This window comes from Balaenoptera borealis (genome assembly GCF_965194805.1).
Source record: "Balaenoptera borealis genome assembly, chromosome: 5".
In the NCBI taxonomy this organism is placed as follows: domain Eukaryota; kingdom Metazoa; phylum Chordata; class Mammalia; order Artiodactyla; family Balaenopteridae; genus Balaenoptera; species Balaenoptera borealis.
In genome coordinates, this window is record NC_138862.1 from 114792043 (window position 1) to 114818560 (window position 26518).

Here is a 26518-nt window from a genome sequence, read left to right on the forward strand (position 1 = left end):
CCCCTGCACACCTGCATGTCCTTTTGCAATTGTTTTCTCCATTATGTACATTTCAGCAACATTGCAGTACATGGGTAATTTTCAAACCTTTTCCTCTATTTCTAACAGATCACTATTAAATGCTTAGCTTTAGGAGTTGCATTTAAATGTACTCTTTGACTATGATTAGAAAGTAGTTTAAGTGATATACACACATTTTTAAATTTCCCTAGAATAATGCACTCTGGTTTTTAAGTTTTCCAGATTAACCCAATTAATTGGAATAGAATATACATTTTTGTTGAAATGCAAAGCGTATAAAAGATGATACAAGGCATGGCTTTCAGATTATAATTCAGTGATAAGTCTCTTCCTTGTCTGCTTCAATTGTCCTCTTACTTATTTTCAAAAGACTACGTGAAAGACTACTGACTTCTGTGAAATGTAAATCTTTTATATTCTGTCTTTTGCTCTAAATTCCTCAAATTTAAAGCAAAGTCTTTATAATGGACAGATTAACTTCCTTCCATATCCTCTCTCTTAAAACTTGTGTGTCTAAGGCTACAGACAAAAGATGTAAGAGATTCAGTTATTGCTATGTAAGAACTCCAGATCTAGTATGAAAAAATACTACTTCCAGTGTTAGCCCTGATAATGTAAAGAGCTTAGAAGTCATTGCTCCTGTCCTTAGAATAAGAGAAAGCTGAACAAATAAGAACAATCAGCAACTATTTTTAGACACACTAGAGAACTGAGGTTGTAGGGGAAACACCCCTGAAATCTGGAGACAAGTGGTGGTAGGTAAATAATAGCTGCCCAAAGAAGTTCACATCCTAAGCCCTGGAATCTGTGAATATGTTACTTTACACAGCAAAGGGAAATCAAGGTTGCAGATGGAATTATGGTTGCTAACCAACTAATAGGTAAATCGATTATAGATTGGGCCCAAAGTAATCACAAGGGGCCCTAAAAGTAGAAGAGGGAGGCAATGTGAAAAGTACTCTGCCCTGTGTTAATGGTTTGCAAGATGGAGGAATGGATTTACCATCAAGGAATGCAGGTGGGCTGTAGAAGGTGGAAAAAATTAGGGAAAAGAGTCTCCCATGGAACATCCAGAAGAAATGTAGCCCTGTCAACTCAGTGATTTTAGCCCAGTGAGACCCATACAAATTTCTGACTTCCAGAGCTATAAACTTGTATTGTTTTAAGACATCAGGCTTGTGGTAACCTGATACAGTAGCAGTAGGAAAATAATACTGATAGATAGGTGAATCCAGAGAGGCATGGCCAGGCAGCTTACCTGAAGCAGAAGCCACTAGGGCCATCAGCTGGCAGGAGCATCAAATGCTCATTTTCACAAACTGCTGGTGGCTGAATGTGAACTAGTGAGAAAGTCCTGGGGGCCACAGGCCTCTCCAGAGGCCTCAACATTTTTACGGCGTTTATCACTGGGTTCTCCTGACGAAGATCTAAGTTCTCCTGTGGCTCGGTGGAGGGGTGGGGGGGAAGACCAATCAACATAAAGTACACCCAGAATGAAGTATACATTTGATTGGTTTTTACTTATACCTTAATGTGAACAATTGGGGAAATACTGATTTAAGCCAGCAGTTCATAAAGGATGGTCCTGCAGCCAGCAGCACCCACATCACCTGGGAACCTGTTAGAAATGCAAGTCTTTGGAACCCACTCCACCACTACTGAAACAGAAACTCTGGGGGTGGGCCCAGATATCAGCGTTTTAACAAATCTTCCAGGAGGTTCTGTTGGAGCTAACATTTGAGGAATAGGAGGTTTCAGAAAAAAGAGGGCCCAAGACAGATCCCTTGCATTAATAGGAGCTCTTCTGTTATAGGAGGGCATCTAGACATTTCCTTGTGCTTCCTTGGGGCGGGTGTGTGTGTGTGTGTGTGTATGTGTGTGTGTGTGTGTGTGTGTGAAGAAGAAGGCTGCTGAAAACAGCAGACTTAGAAAGGCCAGCAGACTTAGAAAGGCCTTTCCATGGTCAGGAATAGATGCTCTGGGAGCAGAAACTGCAAGCAACCCCTCCAAGCCTGGGTTTGCAAGGGGCTGGCAGTATCTGAAAGAGCCAAGGAGCATCCAAGCCAGCAACATAGTGGACTGACCAGCCAGTTCTGCACAGACCCAGCACCCAGGGAGGGAGGAGCGAGCTTCCCGTGAGGTAGAAGGGGAAGCAAGCAAACAGTGCTTAGATGTCGAGGTATGAACTCTCTGAACATTTGTATGAAATGAGACTGCTTGCGTGTTTAATTTGGAACATAAAGTTATCCCCAAACCCTTTCCCTATCCAAACACTAACCAGTTAACTTAGATCTCATGAAGCAATCACAGACAAATTAAAAAAAAAAAGACAAAACCAACTAATTTTGCAAATCGGTATAGAGTGGACATATTTCAACACAATTACATAAAGCTACTTAATCTATTTGATTATTTGGAAAATATCTGAGCATTAAAAGTCTTTATTCCAGATATCTTTTGTCAAATAAATAGTCTCTAAGATGTGAACGTGACGGAAGCACTCTTGAAATAGAGATGTTGCAATGATAAACTAAAACCACTTGAGGGCAGTAAAAGCACATTTCTTGCCTGTTTGTTGCAGATGATTTAATTACAACTTTAAAATTGAACACTTTACCAAAATGCCCTTTTTTGTATTTCTCCCTTGGTCTAGAGTTATCTCCCACCTCCGTAGTTCAGATTCCTAGAGCATTTCTCTCACGTAGGTGAAACAACAACAAAAAGTATTTTAAATGCACACTTTTTTTTTTTTTTGATTATCAGTTCTATTTTTGCTGTGGCTTGTAAATGATGTAATTCTGAGACATTGCTCAATTAAGTCACTAGTTCAATTTCTTCACCTCGAATAATCCGTTATGTTCATGTAAGTATATCCCAAAGTCCACCTATATATGTGGGCACCCATATGTGTGTGTGTGTGTGTGCGTGTTTACCCAGAAAAGTTTGAGTAAATAAATTAAAAAACACTTGAAACCATTACAGTGAACCAGCAGAATTCTTTGGGGGCACATTCATAAAGTACCTTTATTCTTTCCCAGCACTGTCCTGTAAACCCACGATGTCATATGTCGGCCTCTTTTTCATGACCACCTTGCATAAATCTTGGGCAAGTCTCAGATGTTAAAAAAAAAAAAAAAGTTGTCAAGTTACTTTTGTTTCCTTCTCAAAATATCTTATTTCAGTAATGAAAATGTCCATCTTATAAAATACTTAAAATTCTAAACTTCATGTAAAGCTAAGCTTCCCCCTTCGTCATTTTGTCTGCTTCTGCAGTGGGGAGAAGTGGTGAGGTGGTGACAAACCATTCAGGCTGATTTCTCTGCCTAGTTTCTACTCACCTTCCTGCTTACTAGGCTGCCTCTTCCTCCTGGAGGATCGGAAGAGGAAGAGGAAAGAGAGGTAAGGAGACGTCTTTCATTGAAATCTCTGTAATCCCCACTGATTTTCTCTGGCTGTGGCAGAAGTTTAGGCCTAATTTCTCTTGAGTCAACGTTCGGGAACTTTTGTGAGCTGTGTGATTTCACTGCTGTGTCCAGGGCCAGTTTCACTGGCGTGAGCCCTGTGTGGACGCTCAGGACCACGAGCTTAGAGGGGCCTCAGGCTTTTGGTCTAATGCTCTGTCATCGCCATCTTGAAATTTTTAATACATTTTGAAGAAGAGAACCCCGCGTTTTCCTTTATCACTGGGTCCCACAAGTTACAAAGCAGGTCCTGACTGAGCCCCTCCAACTTCAGCTCTGTTGCAGGGCAGTGCCTCTCCTTCAGCTGTCAGTTTATAATCTCCCCCTCGGCTTCTTTCTGGTCAGATTACATCTCTGGCAGAAACCCCCTTGGGCAGTATTCTGTGAATTGAGACCACAAGCCAATACCCCTACTTAGGTTCTTTTGCTCCAAAAAAGCAAGACCTCTGGGGAGTACAGCTATTGGAAAGCTCTATGGTAGGAGTGCCACAAGTCCTCTGGTGAGCCAACCTCTCCCCAGAGATTGTTTTTCTCAGGCAGGAGTCAGATGATTCTATTCTGTTCCTAAGCCATGACAGTCCCATTGAAGCTCTCTCCATGTGCTCCTTGAAGCCCCTCCTCCTCTAGATACTGTCAACAAATCAATCCCTCCTCTAGCTCCCTGACTTCTTCACCTCAATTCTTTTATACCCTCAAGATGGGTGAGGAATTGAAGGTCAAAACTTCAGTTTTTGGCCCCTGCTATGCAGGGTCTGTGTAAGGGGTTCAGCCTCACTCTGAAAACTGCAAGTTCTTGCCCCACGCTATTTTGTTCTCAGCCTTTAGGAAACTCAGCAGAAACAGAGAAAGAGTCCCAGTACAGCCCTCAGCCACATCATTTAAAACAACAAAATTTTACTTAAACGTAGGGATTTTGAAATTAAAGTATTTGAGAAACATTTTAAGTAGCCCCAATTCTATAAAGATGTTAATAACTTCATCAATAGGAGAGAGGAATTCCATTCAACAAATATTTTGAGCATCTCCTTTGTGTAGCAACCAGTCTGAAGTTCTACTGATATGCAAATTAATAAGACAGCCCCACAGTCTTGGGGAGCTCGCAGTCAGACAATTTTTTGAGGTAAGATGGGTGATTAAAATAAAGTTCTGTCATGGGTTTTGTGTTAGTTTCCTGAGCTTGCGGGTGAGAGCGGGGGTTGTGGAGCTTCTTTCCTGAAGCTTCCTGATTGACAGATTGCTTTTAAGAACCTCTTTAATAGAACTACCCCTCATATCTGAGTCTCTGGTTCCACCATATACACAGGATGGAATCCCAACCTATGTACTTTTAGACAAGGGGTTCCATTTTACCCGTAAACTATGTTATGCCCATTCAGAACTAAAATCCATAGCAAAGCTTTGCACAGGGCATCTTGAATTTTTTTCTGTCTCATTGTTATGAGGAATCAATATTAGAGCGAATAGACAAAAACCTTTTTTAGCTCCTCCTTCAGTGTGTGAGAAACAGTCCGCGAAGAGAAATGCATGGGCATTAGACTCTGATTTGTCCATCAATGGATACAGAGGGAAGCCAACAGCAGCATTCTTTGTGACACTGGACGTTTTAACTTGGAATTTTGTCCCCCCCCTTTTATTTTCCCCCATCGGAGAGTTCCTAGTATGATTAATAAAATCTTATTAAATCTTTTAGGTTATGGATCCCTTTGGCAATGAAAGGGACATTTAGATCTCCACCAAGGAAAAAAATTCCCAGGTTAATTGAGTAAAAAAATACCCCACTTGGTTGGAAAGGAAACAGGGGATGGGGTGGATTTCAGCTTGGAATTTCCTGGACATAGCAATTATAAAGTGATTCACAACTTGGAAAAGTTTGTCCAGATATTGTCTTTGTGGTACTAAAGAAAGAAAGACAATGCATACTGATTATAGAGTTTGATGGCTGGATCATTTTCTAGATAGGCTGACTTACTGGTGATATTTTTCTTGGGGGCAGGGAGTCACATTTTGTGTAAACATCCTTTGCCATAATGGAGCCAAATCATGCCTTCTTATCAGCTCTTGCATGTTTCTTCCCTAGAGCACGGAAGTCATCATGTATTACTCTCAGCACAAAGGAGCAGTATTTCTGGAGCAATATCAGTTGCTTCCATAGCCCATGCACTAGGCGTTGGTACATCATATCATATACCACTCATTAATGATAATTTCTCCCATTCTCAGAATATGGTTCTCACACTTTTAGGAAAGAGGCCAGGAATGCTCATTTCTCACTCCACTCTCACCTGCACTTGCAAATCTTCCCAAAGGATGTATTTTTCAGTCCTTCCTTTCTACCTAGAGAGATACTAGATTTAAAGTTGTATAATCCTCGGCTGCTATTGGTAAAACCTCTGATGGAAGCCCCAGATTATCAGTCATGTCTCTGCCCACCCCAACTTTGAGAGGCCCAGCCAACTTATACCCCAGGGGAGGGTGTCAGTGCTCTGAGGGTAAAAACTGTCTTACAGAGCATTTGCCTTCTCTGGCTGAACCCTGACCAGTAACAAATGATTAAGCATACTCTTGTGGCTAGCTAACTTTATAGTATTATCCCATTCACTTCAGGACAAGTAAGGACATAATTGGGAAGTGAGGGCTGCTGTTACCAGTCTACTCTTGAAAGGACCCTCCAAATATATGCCTTAAATTTAACCATGTAGCCTACTTCAGTGCTAAAATGTCTAGTTTATGAATGAGGGATTGAGCTTTTAGCCATAGACTAGCAAATGCCAGCATTTTCTTTCTCCACATATTTAATTTTTAAAAATATAATACCACTCATAAGACTTATGAGCCAGCACCCATGCATGATGTGTAATGCTTACTGAAATTCGTAGAACTCAAATGGAGATGTTCTGATTAAGAGAGAGGTTCTTGGGAGTGACAGCAGCATCATGGTGATGTGAGACACTCTCTGTCTCTCCTCTTCAACCTACCACCAGTAAAACATCTGTAACTCAACAAAAAGTTCCTCTGCCCAACACACCAGGACGTTGGAGAGTTCCATACATCTGTATATCGAAAGGTGGGTGAACTGAACACACAGAAGAGGCAGAACCAGGGGAACAGCAGAGGTGGTGCCCGAAATCCTGGTCTCCCTGCTACAGCAGCTAAGCCTGAAGCCCAAGAGAACCCAGTAGCAACAAGAGAAGGAGTGCACGTGACTCCAGCCTCCTGGTTGCAGGAGGACACACTACCACAGGGAATTAGCAGCAGCAGCAGTGGGACCTGTGACCCCATCCCTCCAGCTATGATGGCACCTGCAACTCTGGCTCCCCCACCTACAGTGGTGGCATCCATGACCCAACAACCCCAAATGTGGCAAAGGCACCCATGACCCCAGCTCCCTGCATACCTTCCCCCTTCCCCTATCATGGTGGTGCTCTCAGCCCAGGCAATCCTGAACACAGTGGAGGTGCCTGCCATCCTGGTGTCCGCAGCAGCAACACCAGTGACAGCAGTGACACTGACAGCATCGAGGCATCAGCAACCCTGGAGGCACAAGCAGTGACAATGAGGGCACCAGGTGACACCTCTGACAGAATTGCTGGAGAAGGGGGGAAGGTTCCCATTCTCAAATAACAACCAGAGGCAGCACAGGTAAGAGAACCAAAAACTTGTGCTATAGTGCCACCTAGTGAAAAAGAAAAGAAAGGCCCCTAATTACCAATCTATTGGATTGTTTGAATCAAATAAAAAAAGCTTTACCTAGAGAAGAAAGGTAGTCACTACTTAAAATGCACCAGCGTCAGAACAACTTACCAGACACCATGAAGAACCACAGTAGCACTGTGCCACTGAAAGAAAATGAAAATTCTTCAGAAACCAAACTTAAAGGCATGGAATATTACGATCTGAGAAAAATTCAACATAGTTGTCATGAAGCTCAATAAGCAACAAGAAAACTCAGGAAGGTAATCCAATGAGTTCATGAATAAAATTAACAAACAGAAGGAATGCTTTACCAAAGAGACTGAAACTCTAATAAAGTACCAAAGAGAGAGACCTTCAAGATGGTGGAGGAGTAAGACGTGGAGATCACCTTCCTCCCCACAAATACATCAGAAATACATCTACATGTGGAACAACTCCTACAGAACACCTACTGAACGCTGGCAGAAGACCTCAGACTTCCAAAAGGCAAGAAACTCCCCACGTACCTGGGTAAGGCAAAAGAAAAAAGAAAAAGCAGACAAAAGAATAGGGGCGGGACCTGCACCAGTGGGAGGGAGCTGTGAAGGAGGAAAGATTTCCACACACTAGGAAGCCCCTATCGCGGGCAGAGACTGCGGGTGGCGGAGTGGGGAGCTTCGGAGCCACGGAGGAGAGCGCAGCCACAGGGGTGCAGAGGGCAAAGCGGAGAGGTTCCCGCAGAGAGGATCGGTGCCGACCAGCACTCACCAGCCCGAGAGGCTTGTCTGCTCACCCACCAGGGCGGGCGGGGGCTGGGAGCTGAGGCTCGCGCTTCGGTCTGATCCCAAGGAGAGGACTGGGGTTGGCTGCGTGAACACAGCCTGAAGGGGCTAGTGAGCCACGGCTAGCCAGGAGGGAGTCCGGGAAAAAGTCGAACAGCCTAAGAGGCAAGAGACCATTGTTTCGGGGTGCACGAGGAGAGGGGATTCAGAGCACCTCCTAAACGAGCTCCAGAGACGGGCGTGAGCCGCGGCTATCAGTGCAGACACCAGAGATGGGCATGAGACGCTAAGGCTGCTGCTGCCGCCACCAAGAAGCCTGTGTGCAGGCACAGGTCACTATCCACACCTCCCCTCCCGGGAGCCTGTGCAGCCCGCCACTGCCAGAGTCCTGTGATCCAGGGACAACTTCCCAGGAAGAACACACGGCGCGCCTCAGGCTGGTGCAACGTCATGCCCGCCTCTGCCGCCGCAGGCTCGCCCCGCATTCAGTACCCCTCCCTCCCCCAAGCCTGAGTGAGCCAGAGCCCCTGAAGCAGCCATTGCTTTAACCCCGTCCTGTCTGAGCGAAGAACAGACGCCAGAGGGCAGCTTACATGCAGAGATGGGGTCAAATCCAAAGCTGAACCCCGGGAGCTGTGCGAACAAAGAAGAGAAAGGGAAATCTCTCCCAGCAGCCTCAGGAGCAGCGGATTAAATCTCCACAATCAACTTGATGTACCCTGCATCTGTGGAACACCTGAATAGACAACAAATCATCCCAAAATTGAGGCAGTGAATTTTGTGTGACTTTGTATAGCTTTGCTTTTACCATTTGTCCTAGGAGGGTCTGTCAGGTTTTTTTTCTGTTTTTTTTTTTTTAATATAGATTTTAGTGCTTGTTATGATTGGTGGATTTGTTTTTTGGCTTTGTTGCTCTCTTTTTTCTTTCTTCCTTTTTTTTTAATTACTTTTTAATCTTTTTAATTTTTAATACTATTCTTTTATTTTAATAACTTTATTTTTCTTTCCCTCCCTCCCTCCCTCCCCTCTTCCTTCCTTCCTCTCTCTCTCTCTTTCTTTCTTTCTTTCTTTCTCCCTTTTCTTCTGAGCCGTGTGGCTAACAGAGTCTTGGTGCTCCAGCCGAATGTCAGGCCTGTGCCTCTGAGTTGGGAGAGCCAAGTTCAGGACATCAGTCCACTAGAGACCTCCCAGCTCCACGTAATATCAAACAGCGAAAGCTCTCCCAGAGATCTCCATCTCAATGCTAAGACCCAGCTCCACTCAATGACCAGCAGGCTACAGTGCTGGACACCTTATGCCAAACAACTAGCAAGACAGGAACACAGCACCACCCATTAGCAGAGAGGCTGCCTAAAATCATAATAAGGTCACAGACACCCCAAAAAACACCACTGGATGCGGTCCTGCCAAACAGAAAGACAAGGTCCAGGCCCACCTACCAAAACACAGGCACCAATCCCCTCCACCAGGAAGCCTACAGAACCCACTGAACCAATCTTACCCACTGGAGGCAGACACCAAAAACAACGGGAACTACGAACCTGCAGCCTGTGAACAGGAGACCCCAAACACAGTATGTTAAGCAAAATGATAAGACAGAGAAACACACAGCAGATGAAGGAGCAAGGTAAAAACCCACCAGATTAAACAAATGAAGAGAAAATAGGCAGTCTACCTGAAAAAGAATTCAGAGTAATGATAGTAAAGATGATCCAAAATCTTGGAAATAGAATGGAGAAAATACAAGAAACGTTTAACAAGGACCTAGAAGAATTAAAAAGCAAACAATCAAAGATGAACAACTCAATAAATGAAATTAAAAGTTCTCTAGAAGGAATCAATAGCAGAATAACTGAGGCAAAAGAACAGAAAACTGACCTGGAAAATAAAATAGTGGAAATAACTACCACAGAGCAGAATAAAGCAAAAAGAATGACAAGAACTGAGGACAGTCTCAGAGACCTCTGGGACAACATTAAATGTACCAATATTCCAATTATACGGGTCCCAGAAGAAGAAGAGAAAAAGAAAGGGACTGAGAAAATATTTGAAGAGATTATAGTTAAAAACTTCCCTAATATGGGAAAGGAAATAGTCAATCAAGCCCAGGAAGCAGACAGTCTCATACAGGATAAATCCAAGGAGAAACACTCCAAGACACATATTAATCAAACTACCAAAAATTAAATACAAAGAAAAAATATTAAAAGCAGCAAGGGAAAAACAACAGATAACATAAAAGGGAAGCCCCATAAGGTTAATAGCTGATCTTTCAGCAGAAACTCTGCAAGCCAGAAGGGAGTGGCAGGACATATTTAAAGTGATGAAGGAGAAAAACCTACAACCAAGATTACTCTACCCAGCAAGGATCTCATTCAGATTCGATGGGGAAATTAAAACCTTTACAGACAAGCAAAAGCTAAGAGAATTCAGCACCACCAAACCAGCTTTACAACAAATGCTAAAGGAACTTCTCCAGGCAGGAAACACAAGAAAAGGAAAAGACCTACAATAACAAACCCAAAACAATTGAGAAAGTGGTAATAGGAACATACATATCGATAACTACCTTAAATGTAAATGGATGAAAAGCTCCAACCAAAAGACACAGAGTGGCTGAATGGATACAAAAACAAGACCCATATATATGCTGTCTACAAGAGACCCACTTCAGATCTAGGGACACATACAGACTGAAAGTGAGGGGATGGAAAAAGATATTCCATGCAAATGGAAATCACAAGAAAGCTGGAGTAGCAATTCTCGTATCAGACAAAATAGACTTTAAAATAAAGACTATTACAAGAGACAAAGAAGGACACGACATACTGACCAAGGGATCAATCCAAGAAGAAGATATAACAATTGTAAATATTTATGCACCCAACATAGGATCACCTCAATATATAAGGCAAATACTAACAGCAATAAAAAGGGAACTCGACAGTAACACAATCATAGTAGTGGACTTTAACACCCCACTTTCACCAATGGACAGATCATCCAAATTGAAAATAAATATGGAAACACAAGCTTTAAATGATACATTAAACTAGATGGACTTAATTGATATTTATAGGACATTCCATCCAAAAACAACAGAATACACTTTCTTCTCAAGTGCTCATGGAACATTCTCCAGGATAAATCATATCCTGGGTCACAAATCAAGCCTTGGTAAATTTAAGAATATTGAAATCATAGCAAGTACCTTTTCTGACCACAACACTATGAGACTACATATCAATTACAGGAAAAAATCTGCATAAATACAAACACATGGAGGCTAAAGAATACAGTCCTAAATAATGAAGAGATCAGTGAGGAAATCAAAGAGGAAATCGAAAAATACCTAGAAACAAATGACAATGAAAACACGACTACCCAAAACCTATGGGATGCAGCAAAAGAAGTTCTAAGAGGGAAGTTTATAGCAATACAATCCCACCTCAAGAAACAAGAAACATCTCAAATAAACAACCTAACCTTACACCTAAAACAATTAGAGAAAGAAGAACAAAATAAACCCAAAGTTAGCAGAAGGAAAGAAATCATAAATATCAGATCAGAAATAAATGAAAAAGAAATGAAGGAAATGATAGCAAAGATCAATAAAACTAAAAGCTGGTTCTTTGAAAGATAAACAAAATTGATAAATCATTAGCCAGAGTCATCAAGAAAAAAAGGGAAAAGACTCAAATCAATAAAATTACAAATGAAAAAGGAGAAGTAACAAGTGACACTGCAGAAATACAAAGAATCATGAGAGATTAATAGAAGCAACTATATGCCAATAAAATGGACAACCTGGAAGAAATGGACAAATTCTTAGAAAAGCACAACCTTCCAAGACTGAACCAGGAAGAAATACAAAATATAAACAGACCAATCATAAGCACTGAAATTGAGACTGTGATTAAAAATCTTCCAACAAACAAAAGCCCAGGACCAGATGGCTTCACAAGCGAATTCTATCAAACATTTAGAGAAGAGCTAACACCTATCCTTCTCAAACTCTTCCAAAATATTGCAGAGGGAGGAACACTCCCAAACTCATTCTACGAGGCCACCATCACCCTGATACCAAAACCAGACAAAGATGTCACAAAGAAAGAAAACTACAGGCCAATATCACTGATGAACATAGATGCAAAAATCCTCAACAAAATACTAGCAAACAGAATCCAACAGCACATTAAAAGGATCATACACCATGATCAAGTGGGGTTTATCCCAGGAATGCAAGGATTCTTCAATATAGGCAAATCAATCAATGTGACACACCATATTAACAAATTGAAGGAGAAAAACCATATGATCATCTCAATAGATGCAGAAAAAGCTTTTCACAAAATTCAACACCCATCTATGATAAAAACCCTCCAGAAAGCAGGCATAGAGGGAACTTACCTCAACATAATAAAGGCCATATATGACAATCCCACAGCCAACATTGTTCTCAATGGTGAAAAACTGAAACCATTTCCTCTAAGATCAGGAACAAGACAAGGTGTTCCACTCTTGCCACTATTATCCAACATAGTTTTGGAAATTTTAGCCCCATCAATCAGAGAAGAAAATGAAATAAAAGGAATCTAAGCCGGAAAAGAAGATGTAAACCTGTCACTGTTTGCAGATGACAAGATACTATACATAGAGAACCCTAAAGATGCTACCAGAGAACTCCTAGAGCTAATCAATGCATTTGGTAAAGTAGCAGGATACAAAATTAAGACACAGAAATCTCCTGCATTCCTATACACTGATGATGAAAAATCTGAAAGAGAAATTAAGGAAACACTCCCATTTATCACTGCAACAAAAAGAATAAAATACCTAGGAATAAATTTACCTAGGGAGACAAAAGACCTGTATGCAGAAAACTATGAGACACTATTGAAAGAAATTAATGATGATACAAACAGATGGAGAGATATACCATGTTCTTGGATTGGAAGAATCAACATTGTGAAAATGACTATACTACCCAAAGCAATCTACGGATTCAGTGCAATCCCTATCAAACTACTACTGGCATTTCTCACAGAACTAGAACAAAAAATTTCACAATTTGTATGGAAACACAAAAGACCCCGAATAGCCAAAGCAATCTTGAGAAAGAAAAATGGAGCTGGAGGAATCAGGCTCCCTGATTTCAGACTATACTACAAAGCTACAGTAATCAAGACAGTATGGTACTGGCACAAAAACAGAAATATAGATCAATGGAACAGGATAGAAAGCCCAGAGATAAACCCACACACATATGGTCACCTTATTTTTGATAAAGGAGGCAAGAATATACAATGGAGAAAAGAAAGCCTCTTCAATAAGTGGTGCTGCGAAAACTGGACAGCTACATGTAAAAGAATGAAATTAGAGCCCTCCCTAACACCATACACATAAATAAACCCAAAATGGATTAAAAACCTAAATGTAAGGCCAGGCACTATAAAACTCTTAGAGGAAAACACAGGCAGAACACTCTATGACATAAATCACAGCAGGATCCTTTTTAAGGCACCTCCTAGAGAAATGGAAATAAAAACAAAAATAAACAATTGGGACCTAATGAAACTTAAAAGCTTTTGCACAGCAAAGGAAACCATAAACAAGATGAAAAGACAACCCTCAGAATGGGAGAAAATATTTGCAAATGAAGCAACTGACAAAGGATTAATCTCCAAAATTTACAAGCAGCTCATGCAGCTCAATATCAAAAATACAAACAACCCAATCCAAAAATAGGCAGAAGACCTAAACAGACATTTCTCCAAAGAAGATATACAGATTGCTAACAAACACATGAAGAGATGCTCAACGTCACTAATCATTAGAGAAATGCAAATCAAAACTACAATGAGGTATCACCTCACACCAGTCAGAATGGCCATCATCAAAAAATCTGCAAACAACAAATGCTGGAGACGGTGTGGAGAAAAGGAAACCAACCCTCTTGCACTGATGGTGGGAATGTAAACTGATACAGCCACTATGGAGAACAGTATGGAGGCTCCTTAAAGAATTAATAATAGAACAACTATACGACCCAGCAATTCCACTACTGGGCATATACCCTGAGAAAACCATAATTCAAAAAAAGTCGTGTACCACAATGTTCATTGCAGCTCTATTTACAATAGCCAGGACATGGAAGCAACCTGAGTGTCCATCGACAGAGGAATGGATAAAGAAGATGTGGCACATACATACAATGGAATATTACTCAGCCGTAAAAGGAAACGAAATTCAGTTATTCGTAGTGAGGTGGATGGACCTAGAGTCTTTCATACAGAGTGAAGTAAGTCAGAAAGAGAAAAAGAAATACCATATTTCCATACACATATATGGAATCTAAAAAGAAAAAAAAGTTGTGAAGAACCTAGGGGCAGGACAGGAATAAAGATGCACACGTAGAGAATGGATTTGAGGACGTGGGGAGGAGGAAGGGCAAGCTGGGACCAAGTGAGAGAGTGGCATGGACATATATACACTACCAAATATAAAATAGGTAGCTAGTGGGAAGCAGCCACATAGCACAGGGAGATCAGCTCAATGCTTTGTGATCACCCAGAGGGGTGGGATAGGGAGGGTGGGAGGGAGACGCAAGAGGGAGGAGATATGGGGATATATGTATATGTATAGCTGATTTACTTTGTTATAAAGCAGAAACTAACACACCAGTGTAAAACTATTATACTCCAATAAAGATGTTTAAAAAAAAAAGTGAAAGTAGGCAAACCCCTCTGTAAATTAAAAATGCTATCTGCAAAAAAAAGGGGAAAAATAAAAGCAAATATAAATTCTGGAGTGGAAGAACTAAAAAAAGTGAGATGAAGAATGCATTAGAAAACACTGAAAATAGAGCAGACCATATGGAAGAGAGAATTATCAAGCTCAAAGATAAAAATCTAGAAATAATTCAGGTAGAAGAGGAGAGAGAACTAAGAACTAAAAATAAATTAAGAAATTCTACAAGAACAATCTGACTTCACTGGAAAAGGCAACATAGGGATAATAGTTATCCCAGGAGGAGAAGAGATGAAGGAGGGGACAGAAAGTTTATTTAAAGAAATAATAGCTGAGATCTTCCAAAACTTGGAGAAGAAACTGGATATACAAGTCATGATGCTGAGAGCACACCTAAGTACCTCAATGCAAAAACACATTCTCCAAGATACATTATATTAAACTATCAAAATTCAATGACAAAATATTTTTAAGGCAACCAGGGGAAAAAAGACAGTAACCCACAAAGGAACCCCCATTAGTCTATCAACAAAAATTTTAGCAGAAACTCTACAGGCCAGGAGAGAGTGGAATGACATATTCAAAATATCAAAAGGTAAAAAATATCAGCCAAGAGTACTCTATCCAGCAAAGTTATGCTTCAGATATGAAGGAGAAATAAAGGCTTTCCCAGACAAAAGCTGAGGGAGTTCATCACCACTAGACCTGTCTAACAAGAAATGTAGAAAGGAACTCTTCTTCCAGAAAAAAAAAAGGGCAAAGTACAGAAAACTTTGAGTAAGGTGATAAATAGACAGAATCAAAAAATTGCTACTCTGTATCAGAATAGGTTGTTAAACATTTAATTATAGCATAAAGGTTAAAGAGAAAAAAGCAGTAAAAATTAACATTAGCTACTTCTATTTGGCAGCAAACTCACAATGTAAAAAGAGGTTATTTGAGACAATAAAAACATAAAAGGGGAATAGGAAAAGGATGGAAGCCATGTAGGCAAATGAAGATAAGACACTATCAGGAGAAAAAGGACTATTTTACCTATGAGACATTTTTTTTTATGTGAGCAATTATTTGATTTATAAAAAGATGCAACAAATTTTAAAATGACACAAAATATAATTTTCAAAACAACATTAAAAAGTGAGTGCATTTAACCATACTCAGCTCATTACAGAGCATATGGGTGAGTGGAATAATAATGCATGCTATAGCATGTTTAATGAACTGGCAAAAGATAAAGTTGGTCGAAGGAAGGCAGAGGAAATTTGTCTTTTAAGAATTAGAACCGAGGGGCCCCATAATCATCTGGCAACCGCTCAGTGTTGTACCTATGGTTAGAAATGTACATGATGGGAACTCCAGGGATCTTCCGGATTCTTTGTTTAAGGTCCCAGTCAACTGTGGCCACAATGTAACACTTGTGCTGAGTTACTCTTTGTACTAAGCAGTCAACTGCATAGGTTCCTTTGTGTGTGCATGGTAATCGTTCAAATCTTGGATCCTTGGCAATCCTTAGAGCCACTCGATACTTCTGCCCCGATTTCTCAGTTTCAGCCATTACGCAGTCAGTTATAGAAGGGATACACTTGGCATACAGACAGTCCATCATTGACTGCACTAAAGTCCAGTTTGGCTTTAATGGAAAGGTTGATAAAGTTGGTATCGACCGGGATGTGGTAAGGTGGGCCCAGCTGTGTGTTATATTGGAAGAATAAGCAGGAAGGGTGTTGGGGGACTACTCTTTCCTTGAGTGCACTGGGATCTTTCTTTTCTTTCTTTTTCGGTTTTAATCTATCCTTTTCTTTAAGCCTCTGATCTCTGAGACTAAGCATTCGCTTCATGGTCACATACTTCCGTGTTTTCTTTTGCTTCCCCATGTTCACGCCGCACTGTTGTTTCTCTACCTATGACACATTTTATACAAACCTCACGGTAACCACGAAACATAAATCTAGGGCAGAGACACAAAATATAAAAAAAGAGGAAACTGAGAAAAACATCATAGAAACTGCCAGACTAAAATGGCAGACATAAACACAAGGAAAAAGAAACAATGGAGATATAAAAGAACCAGAAAACAAAAGACAAAATAGCAGTACTAAATCCTCATTTATCAGTAATCCCCCTAAATGTAAATGGGTTGAATTCACCAGTCAAAAGAAATAGAGTGGATGGGTGGATTAAAAACAAGACCCAACTATATGCTATATCCAGGCGACTCATCCAGCTCTAAAGACAAACTGAAGCTCCAAGCGAAGGGAGGGAAGATGATACTCCAAACAAATGACAGCCAAAAGAAAGTGGGTATAGCCACACACATCCAACAAAATAAACTTCAATCAAAAAAGGTAACAAGAGACAAAGATGGACATTATAGAGTGATAAAGAGGGCAATTCATCAAGAAGACATAACCGTTATTAATATATATGCAGCTAATATAACAGCACCAAAATATTTAAAGCAATTATTAACAGACCCAAAGGGAGAAACTGACAGCAACACAACTACAGTTAGAACTTTTAACACCCCACTTATATCAATGGAGATTCCTCAAAAAATTAAGACTAGAACTAGTAAATGATCCAGCTATTTCATTTCTGGATATTTATCCAAACAATACAAAAACACTAATTGGAAAGATATATGCACCCCTATGTTCACTGCAACATTATTTACAATACTCAAGATATGGAAACAATCTAAGTGCCCATAAATGGATGAATGGATAAAGATGTGGCATATATATATATACAATGGAATACTACTACTCAGCCATAAAAAGATGAAATCTTGCTATTTGCAACAACATGGATGGACCCTGAGGGCATTAATATGCTAAGTAAAATAAGTCAAGTACCGTATGATTTCACTCATACGTGGAATGTAAAGAAAGAAAACAAAATAAATGAACAAACCAAACAGAAAATACATAGATACAGAGAACAGATTAGTGGTTACCAGAGGGGCAGGGGGTGGGGGAGGGTGAAATGGGTAAAGGGAGTCAACCATATGGTAATGAGTGGAAACCAAACTTATAGTGATGGACATGCTGCAGTGTATATAGAAGTCAAAATATAATGTTGTATACAAGAAACATATAATGTTATAAACCAATGTTACCTTAATAAAACGAAACAGTGGTTCTCAACCCTTGCAAAATATTAAATTCACCTGGGGAGATTTTAAAAGGAAAAACAGATTACCTGAATCAGAATTTCTGAATTTTAAAAAATCTCCCCAGGTGGTTCTCATAATCAGACATTCTTTAGAGGACCTATAGGGAGAGTGTCCTCGCTGTAGAGTTGTCTGGTGTGGGTCATGTGCTTTCTAGATGACTTTTTCCAATGACTTCACAGATCCAACTTGCTCCTGGGTTCTTCTTACCTAGATGATAGCCTCTGGATTGGGGACTGGTAAAATGGCTCAAACCTAATGTCCCTTGACTGATGGCAAACTTGCATGTCCTTGCCAGGCTAATAAAGGCTACACTGCTGTTGCTTCTTTCAATATCTTTGCCAATATGGACTAATTTAGCAAGCTTTTCATCTATTCAATCTTTTGGGTAAGAAACAGCTTAGGTCATTACACTCACATATGCATTTGAACTTCCAGGGACACATGTCTGGTCTCCTAAGAACTCTCTTACTGCACTCTGTCCTGTAGACTGACATTCTCTTCTTTTGCTGATCACATAATAAAAAATTTTGTCATGCCATTATTGTCCTTATTTGGTCTTTACTCCAAGAACTTCCTTTGAGAAAGCAATTGACTGGGTCAGATATTAAATCCCAGTTCTATCTGCTGTGGCCAAGGATATGGGGTTATGGGGGCCTTGTCCATTTAGAAGTTTCTCAGGGAGCAAACTCTCTAATCACAGGGCTTGAGCAGATTTATTAAGGGTGAGTGGGGTACAGAGGAAAGAAAGAATTTCATGTCCACTATTTCTCCAAAGTATAATTCTCTAAGGTATAAATATCAAGGATAGGAGAGAAGAACTCAGAAATTGGGATACCTAGAAGAGAGTAGATCTTTAATAATTATACTTTGGTTTTTGTAAATTCTTTACTGGCCTCACTCACTCATCTGACAAGACGAGTAAAATTAGTGGAAGCACCTTGATTAGAGTTTTTAAAGAGATAGGAAAGAAAATGGATAAATGGAAGTTTCTTACAGTAGTTAACGTTTGCATAGCCAGTTACAAAACTTAGCCTGCTACTAAGTGAAAGATTTTATTTCAGATTTTAAAGATCAATATGAAACAGACAAGTAAACCATGATATTTTGTGGCAGTTTTCATGTTGTCCTATAATTACAACTCAAGTCTCAAAGCTAAAGTAAATAGATACATATCATCTCCACAATTTAAAGATCAACACTAGATTTACTCCTGCCTAACTCAGTGAAAGCTGGCAAAACCAGTCTTCTCCCAGCCTTTATAGATAAAGCACTAGACTGGTTTCTCACCGAGTCTGAATGCTCTTCCTCTGGGGTCCATGAAGTAACTCTACACCTTTTCAATAAGTTTCTCAATTTTGCCTAAGGTACTTTATGTGAATCTCTGTTACTTGCAACCAAATGACCCCAGACTAAAATATGAAGTACTGTGGTCTTAAGTAGCTCGTCAGACAACCACACCATTTTCCTTTTCTAGTCAGTACCTAATGGAAGTAACTAAGGAACACCTGGGGTAACGAGACCAACCTCTGCAAGTTATGGAAGGACTTCTTAAGGTCAAAATGTGGGGAAAACAGAAGGTTCAGGTGATAATTCAGTCATCCTGACAGCAAATAAAATAAAAACTGTAGGGCTTCCCTGGTGGCGCAGTGGTTGAGAATCTGCCTGCCAATGCAGGGGGCACGGGTTCGAGCCCTGGTCTGGGAGGATCCCACATGCCGCGGAGCAGCTGGGCCCGTGAGCCACAACTACTGAGCCTGCGCGTCTGGAGCCTGTGCTCCGCAACAAGAGAGGCCGCGATAGTGAGAGGCCCGCACACCGCGATGAAGAGTGGACCCCGCTTGCCGCAACTAGAGAAAGCCCTCGCAGAGAAACGAAGACCCAACACAGCCATAAATAAATAAATTTCAAAAAAAAAAAAAAAACTGTCAACTCAGCTACAGAGGGGAGCAGGCACACTTGAAAGACGTGGGTAATATGAGAGGTATGTCTCACATTTGTCCCCGGCAAAGCCCTTTAACAATTCCCAGGAGATAATAATAGAATCCGGGTAATAAAATAAAGTCTAACCTTTCTTTTTCTTTTCCTTTGTGCCTCCTTTGGTTTCACTTGCTCATAGGGTGCTGCGCAGAGCCCTCGCCCCCCCGGGACTTCATGCCAGAGTTCCTAGTGCGAAAGGGCTGCGCCTGACACTTCAGCTCATTAGGCCGTCAACCTGCTGGCAGAAGCGCTGCACACGACATTCAATGTAAGAAGGTGGCAGCGCGCCGTGTGCAGAGACGCTGCGCCCCGCACTGCAATCTGGAGCGTGAGCTGCGCAGGCGCGCACCCGCCTGGCGCGAGCCCCACCCCTTCCCCCTGCTGACGAGGTCCCCGTGAAGCAGCCCTGCGCACAGCCGGTCCGGGAGGGCGTGGACTCTGGAGCTCCAGCTCTCGTCTCTCCATTCTTTGATCAAAGAATAAAGCTTTCCTTTGCTTCTGAGCCGAACTTATCTTCGTTCTATTGACGCAGGAGGACCCTTGTTGGGGACGACTCGGAAGGGTTGGTAACAATTCCTATCATGTATTATTGCTTTTATATACCTTATAGCCCGTATGCCATTTTACACGTATTATCTTCCTTATGAGACTATGAAGCTCTGAGGACATAAGTTCCTAATTCATCTTCATATTTTCCCATCAACCAGCATGGTTGCCAGGGATGCTGTTAAACATCCTACAATGCCTAGAACGGCTCCATTCTCCACCCTCCGCAATAAGGAATTACCTGCTCCAACATGTCAATAGTACCAAGGTTGAAAAATACTAAACTAGAGTTTCCTCTGATCAAAGACTTTCTCTTGATGACTGGAGCAGAAAGAACACCTTTGGGCTTCAGTTACTAATACCAACATCTGGTGCCAGAGGTACTTTTTGCCCCACTATAGCAATTCTCCCCTTATTTCTTTTGATAATAGAACATCTTGAGTTTTAGCTGGACCCTTGACTACCAACTAGAGACTACAGCTCTCATCCTCTCTTGTAGGCAAGCTTGAGGATGGGACTAAATTCTTGCCAATGAAAAGGAATGGAAATGATGCATGCTTTGTGTCCTTAAAAAGGAAGATTTTTGCACTCTTCATTCTTTCCTTCCTGTAAATTATAACATGGATGTGGAGGGTATGAATGACATTTGTCTATGTGGATACAGATAAAATTACAGGAGAGGAATTCCCTGATGGTCCAGTGGTTAGGACTTGGCGCTATCACTGACACGGCCCATGGCCCGGGTTCAATCCCTGGTCGGGGAACTAAGATCCCACAAGCCCTGCTGGTGCGGCCAAAAAAAAACCAAAAAAAAAACCCCAGAAAATCTTACATGGAATGCAGAGTGATGCAGAGTGATGGGATAAAAGAAACCTGGTCTCACGGAGCAAAGTCACCTACCTAGTTTGTCCTGCCTGTTTCCTGCTGGCCAGTCACATAAGAAGAAAGCAAATTACTTTTTGCTTCAGACAGCATTGTTTGAACCCTTTGTAATAGCAACTTAGTTTTTGTCCTACCTAGTACAAACCAGATACAGTTTTTAGTGTCTGGATGATGGCTGGGAGTGAGTAACACTATAGGAGATAGACAGCCACATGCACAGGTTTAGAATGCTGTACACAGGACCGGTTAAAACTGATAAATACATGATGTTGGCAGACAGAAGGAAATAGACTACATCTCAAAAGAGACCATATTATTTGCATGCAGTGGTCTTTGTAGCAGTCAGCTAACTCATGGATCATACAAACTGAAACGTGGTAGGAGTTGAGGTTACTGTGATTTTTAAGTTGAAGGCTTTAATATGTGCATTGATTTTTTTCCCCCCTGCATTGATATTTCTTTTAATTTCTCTGTTTATAAGCTTTAGAGGTGTTATTAGGTTATACAGCCATCTAGTAGAAAAAAAATTCCCAGTTTCCTGGAACAATGTTCTATAAGAAGGAGATGGACATTTAACTCTTATTGTAAACATTAGCGATCTTAGGAATAATGCAAATGTCTTATTTAGTAATTTGAGGAAAAGGTGGGGAGTAGATAGAACTAAAGATGAAAACTAACACTTTTTAGCTACCAATTGCCTGATACTCTGCTTTTCCTCTTGTTGTGGGATATGATTTAGGGAAAATGATCATTGCTTTTTTCCTCCTATATGTTCTGGTTGCTACCCTGATTTCTACCTGTCTAATAAGCAGCTTTCACCCTCTCAGGGGAGGATGTGTGTAGCTGAGAAGGGGAAAGAGATATGTTAAAACTCCTCTGAGCCAGGCATTTTGAAATCCAAGCCTTTTATGAGCCAAGCTTTTTGAGATCACAAAGGATTTCTGAGCTACAAAAGGCTAAGCCTCTGGAGAATGTTAAACATGGAGACTTGAGGATAAAGTTGGGGGCGGGGGAGGGGAGCTTGCTAAAATAAGAATATTTTCCCACACGAAAGGAGATGAAGTTTAATAAGTGAGTGGGAAGAGTGTTATCTGAGGGGAAGGAGCTAGAGTTTGCAAACCAGGGTGACTGAGACAGCATGTTGAGCCCTACTCTCGGCCTAACCAAGCTCTGGATGGCGTAAATGCAGACCACAGAGAGATTTGGTAGGAATCTTGGATCAGAGGAGGCGAGTTTTCCATGAAGCCTGAGGGAGTGCAAGCCTCGAAGATAAGTCCTGTTAGTGTACCTGTTCCCAACCAAAGTCATCATTGTCTTGCAATAGACGGGTAGAAGGGTCTGGGTCTGGGTGTGTGTCTGGGCCCGTGCCTGGGTCTGGGTCTGGGCCTGGGCCCGGGTCTGGGTCTGGGTCTGGGCCTGGGTCTGGGCCTGGGTCTGCATCTGGGCCTAGGTCTGGGTCTGGGCCTGCATCAGGGTCTGGGCCAGGGTCTGGGCCTGGGTCTCGGTCTGGGTCTGGGCCTGGGTCTGGGCCTGGGTCTGGGTCCGGGTCTGGGCCTAGGTCCGGGTCTGGGTCTGGGCTTGGGTCTGGGCCTGGTTCTGGTACTGGGTCTCGGTCTGGGTCTGGGCCTGGGTCTGGGCCTGGGTCTGGGTCTGGGTCTGGGTCCGGGTCTGGGCCTAGGTCCGGGTCTGGGTCTGGGCTTGGGTCTGGGCCTGGGTCCGGTACTGGGTCTGGGTCTGGGCCTGGGTCTGGGTCTTGGCCTGGGTCAGGGTCTGGGCCTGGGTCTGGGTCTGGGACAGGGTCTGGGCCTGGGCCTGGGCCTGGGCCTGGCTCCAGGTCTGGGCCTGGGTCTGGGTCTGGGCCTGGGTCTGGGTCTGAGTTTGGGTCTGGGTCTAGGTCCCTAAGCCTGGGTCTGGGACTGGGTCTTAGGCTGGACTTGGGGCTGAAAGAGGCTAGAACTGGGACTGGGACCAGAGATGGGGCTGGAACAAAGCCTAACTCTGGGTCTGGGTTTGGGATTGTGCCTCGTTCTGCACTAGATCTGGGCATAGATTTAAGTTGGAGATGGGTCTGGGCCTTGGGCTGGGCTGGCGCTGAAGATAAGTTTCTGCCTATAAGAGGAAGTCAGGGCTGCTGCAGAGCTGCAGAGGCTTTGCTCTTAATTAAGTTAGAAGATATCAGGAGTCCTATCTAGACTTGCTCTGATAAGGTCACTAAACTGGCAGTGACCAAGAATTTCCTACCAGCAAAGCCATTAACCCCTTTCTCACTCAGACGTTCCTTTAAATCCAGAAATCCAGAAATTCTGATATCTGAATTCAAATAAGAGTTCATCAAGAGAAGAACAAAAGTGAAAATATAGCTTTAGTTATGGCAGAGTCTTAACAATTAGTTTGCAGTTAGAAGACATTTACATTTTTTAGCTCTTTTAAATCTTCAACAATTTTCATTTATTCATATTTTATGTTTTAAAGTAATTATATTTTAATCAAACATGTTACCTTTGGTTGTTATTTATATTGGTTTTGGAATTATTATTATTATTATAAGTATTACTGAAACTTTCATTTCTTTTTTTTTTTTTTTATTTCAACCTCTTTATTATCTTGAAAGTTCATAATAATGCAGTTGACAAGAAAATTAGTTATTTCTGAGATATACATTTTAAAGTAATAACTAGGATTATTACTTATAACATTATACCAGAACATGCAAGATTTTTAGAAATTTCATGTAATGTCCGAAACATTTATATTAACATATTTCCATACATATTTCCATACACATACAAATATAAGATTTTTAGAAATTTCATGTAATGTCTGAAACATTTATATTAACATATTTCCATACAAATAACCCAATGAAAGTTTAGTATTAGTTGTTTTGTTTGTTTTTTTATACTGCAGGTTCTTATTAGGCATCAGTTTTATACACATCAGTGTATACATGTCAATCCCAATCGCCCAATTCAGCACACCACCATCCCCACCCCACCCCACTGCAGTTTTCCCCCCTTGGTGTCCATATGTCCATTCTCTACATCTGTGTCTCAACTTCTGCCCTGCAAACTGGCTCATCTGTACCATTTTTCTAGGTTCCACATACATGCATTAATATACGATATTTGCTTTTCTCTTTCTGACTTACTTCACTCTGTATGACAGTCTCTAGATCCATCCACTTCTCAACAAATGACTCAATTTCGTTCCTTTTTATGGCTGAGTAATATTCCATTGTATATATGTACCACATCTTCTTTATCCATTCGTCTGTTGATGGGCATTTAGGTTACTTCCATGACCTGGCTATTGTAAATAGTGCTGCAATGAACATTTGGGTGCATGTGTCTTTTTGAATTACGGTTTTCTCTGGGTATATGCCCAGTAGTGGGATTGCTGGGTCATATGGTAATTCTATTTTTAGTTTTTTAAGGAACCTCCATATTGTTCTCCATAGTGACTGTATCAATTTACATTCCCACCAACAGTGCAAGAGGGTTCCCTTTTCTCCACACCCTCTCCAGCATTTGTTGTTTGTAGATTTTCTGATGATGCCCATTCTAACAGGAGTGAGGTGATACCTCATTGTAGTTTTGATTTGCATTTCTCTAATAATTAGTGATGTTGAGCATCTTTTCATGTGCTTCGTGGCCGTCTGTATGTCTTCTTTGGAGAAATGTCTATTTAGGTCTTCTGCCCATTTTTGGATTGGGTATTTGTTTCTTTGATATTGAGCTGAATGAGCTGTTTATATATTTTGGAGATTAATCCTTTGTCTGTTGATTCATTTGCAAATATTTTCTCCCATTCTGAGGGTTGTCTTTTCGTCTTGTTTATGGTTTCCTTTGCTGTGCAAAAGCTTTGAAGTTTCATTAGGTCCCACTTGTTTATTTTTGTTTTTATTTCCATTACTCTAGGAGGTGGATCAAAAAAGATCTTGCTGTGATTTATGTCTAAGAGTGTTCTTCCTATGTTTTCCTCTAAGAGTTTTATAGTGTCCAGTCTTATATTTAGGTTTCTAATCCATTTTGAGTTTATTTTTGTGTATGGTGTTAGGGAGTATTCTAATTTCATTCTTTTACATGTAGCTGTCCAGTTTTCCCAGCACCATTTATTGAAGAGACTGTCTTTTCTCCATTGTATATCTTTGCCTCCTTTGTCATAGATTAGTTGACCATAGGTGCGTGGGTTAATCTCTGGGCTTTCTATCTTGTTCCATTGATCTATGTTTCTGTTTTTGTGCCAGTACCATATTGTCTTGATTACTGTAGCTTTGTAGTATAGTCTGAAGTCAGGGAGTCTGATTCCTCCAGCTCCATTTTTTTCCCTCAAGACTGCTTTGGCTATTCGGGGTCTTTTGTGTCTCCATACAAATTTTAAGATGATTTGTTCTAGCTCCATAAAAAATGCCATTGGTAATTTGATAGGGATTGCATTGAATCTGTAGATTGCTTTGGGTAGTATACTCATTTTCACAATGTTGATTCTTCCAATCCAAGAACATGGTATATCTCTCCATCTCTTGGTATCATCTTTAATTTCTTTCATCAGTGTCTTATAGTTTTCTGCATACAGGTCTGTTGTCTCCCTAGGTAGGTTTATTCCTAGGTATTTTATTCTTTTTGTTGCAGTGGTAAATGGGAGTGTTTCCTTAATTTCTCTTTCAGATTTTTCATCATTAGTGTATAGGAGTGCAAGAGATTTCTGTGCATTAATTTTGTATCCTGCAACTTTACCATATTCATTGATTAGCTCTAGCAGTTTTCTGGTGGCAGTTTTAGGATTCTCTATGTATAGTATCATGTCATCCGCAAACAGTGACAGTTTTACTTCTTCTTTTCCAATTTGTATTCCTTTTATTTCTTTTTCTTCTCTGACTGCCGTGGCTAGGGCTTCCAGAACTATGTTGAATAATAGTGGTGAGAGTGGACATCCTTGTCTCGTTCCTGATCTTAGAGGAAATGCTTTCAGCTTTTCACCATTGAGAATGATGTTTGCTGTGGGTTTGTCATATATGGCCTTTATTATGTTGAGGTAGGTTCCCTCTATGCCCACTTTCTGGAGAGTTTTTATGAGAAATGGGTGTTGAATTTTGTCAAAAGCTTTTCCTGCATCTATTGAGATGATCATATGGTTTTTATTCTTCAATTTGTTAATATGGTGTATCACATTGATTGATTTGCGTATATTGAAGAATCCTTGCATCCCTGGGATAAATCTCACTTGATCGTGGTGTATGATCCTTTTAATGT

General features: G+C 41.0%; 1 long non-coding RNA gene and 1 pseudogene across 2 annotated transcripts in view; one reads left to right on the forward strand and one right to left on the reverse strand.

Annotated features, from left to right (window-relative positions):
* Window positions 1-9961: 9961 nt before the first annotated feature.
* LOC309629914 (rRNA-processing protein FCF1 homolog pseudogene) lies at window positions 9962-17920 on the reverse strand (annotated as a pseudogene). Its single transcript has one exon. The product of its transcript is annotated as an rRNA-processing protein FCF1 homolog pseudogene (transcript).
* Window positions 17921-17939: 19 nt separating this feature from the next.
* LOC309629948 overlaps window positions 17940-26518 on the forward strand; it is a 29439-nt gene continuing 20860 nt past the window's right edge. Inside the window, exon 1 of the long non-coding RNA XR_014245317.1 lies at window positions 17940-20400. This is a non-coding gene — a long non-coding RNA (uncharacterized lncRNA). The remainder of the gene's footprint in view (window positions 20401-26518) is intronic.